Consider the following 1,558-nt stretch of genomic DNA (forward strand, 5'->3'; position numbering starts at 1 on the left):
GGCAGCCTACAGAAAGTTTCATTTTTAGCCTCTGACCACAAAAACAATGTCAAACTGGCCAGTGACAGTTTTATTGCAGGGACATTCGATTCCCATTGGACTTACCTCATAAAGTTTGACAGCCAGACCATGTCATCAGCTCGGTACGGTCAGTCGAATGACCTTGGCCAATAGGTCAAGTGCGGATCAAAACAAAAATTTACAGCTTTTCCATGAAAACTGCTTCAGGTTACACGCAACCATCTAATTCTTTTCTTCTTTTTTTTAAAGACATGATAGAGGGTGTTTTGTGGGTGCTCTGGTGGGATTTGCTCCTTCTTTCCTATCGAACATCTATCGTCCTAATCTCTCCTCCTTTTTTCGTGTTTTTTTTTTCTTCTTTGTAACACTTCTAATCTTCGACACTTATATTGTGACCTTAATGTGTTGCAAGTGCTGCAACATCGGTGGGCGTTACGACAATATTTGTTTCAGTCTCTTGATAGTGATAGTGAAGGCTGGCTACAAAAAGGTTGAAAAGCACTGATCTAGACGTTGATTAAAGGGTAATAGTAAAGTTGGACAGAGAGATAGATGGATGGATAGGCAGATTAAACATCAAAACTCGCAAGTGTCTCCTGACCCCACCATATCAGCTAATTTGGGTTGACTCTTTTAGGTCATAAATGACCTCAGTGACGCCAAGAAAAAGATGGATCGTAGAGTCTTACAGACCCTTCAGGGGCACAATATGGCGTTCAAAGAGCAGAAAACCTGGACCACGTCTGAAAATATAGCATGTCCCCTCGAAACCCTGAGGTATAAGCGGATAGAAAAAGTAGATCTAGTATAAGTAAATAATGACCTCGGAAAATAATAAAGGAACCAGGGAAGTCTTCAAGGGCGGAAAAAAAGTTAAATCTCATGAGCAAAATCTTTAGCTTCTGTTTATTATGAGACTCGGTATTTCATGCATACGTGTGAAAAGGAAGTCAAGACACGAACAACTCACAATAGAGATTAACCCCTTCGATGCTGATAAGTTTCCATCTACCGTTGTACAGATACGGCAGAATGTAATAGCCAAAATACCCTTTCTGTGGATTTCATAAACATCTCCTGAAATGTCCCCTGTGTACAAGTGGAAACAAACTGATGGCTGTGAACCAATTTAGGAGATCACAAGCAAATTGATAAGTCCTCAGGGCCCTGAAGGGGTCAAAATATAGAAATAATTGTCCAGATCCTGACATATTATTGGTTATAACACAAGAATAACAAATAACAGTAAAACAAAAAAGAGAGCTTATAGAAGGCAATCGCCAATTTTATGCTGACTGCTCATTCGACATTTTGCGGTTCAGCCGTCCATTCTGGTTCGGGTCAGTTGTATTTGGCCTCGCAGATGAAGGGGTGGGTGGTGTCGCAGTCTACGTCGCCCCAGGAGTAGCCGTCGTCAGGGTACTCCATGAGCAGACAGTTCTGGTTGCCACCCACATTGTTGGGCTGGCCGGTGTGCCAGTTTCTGGTGCAGAAACGTGTTATGTGAATGTTGGAAGGCTTCTCTCTCTCTCTCTCT

The sequence above is a fragment of the Aplysia californica genome, unplaced genomic scaffold (assembly GCF_000002075.1).
Source record: "Aplysia californica isolate F4 #8 unplaced genomic scaffold, AplCal3.0 scaffold00462, whole genome shotgun sequence".
In the NCBI taxonomy this organism is placed as follows: domain Eukaryota; kingdom Metazoa; phylum Mollusca; class Gastropoda; order Aplysiida; family Aplysiidae; genus Aplysia; species Aplysia californica.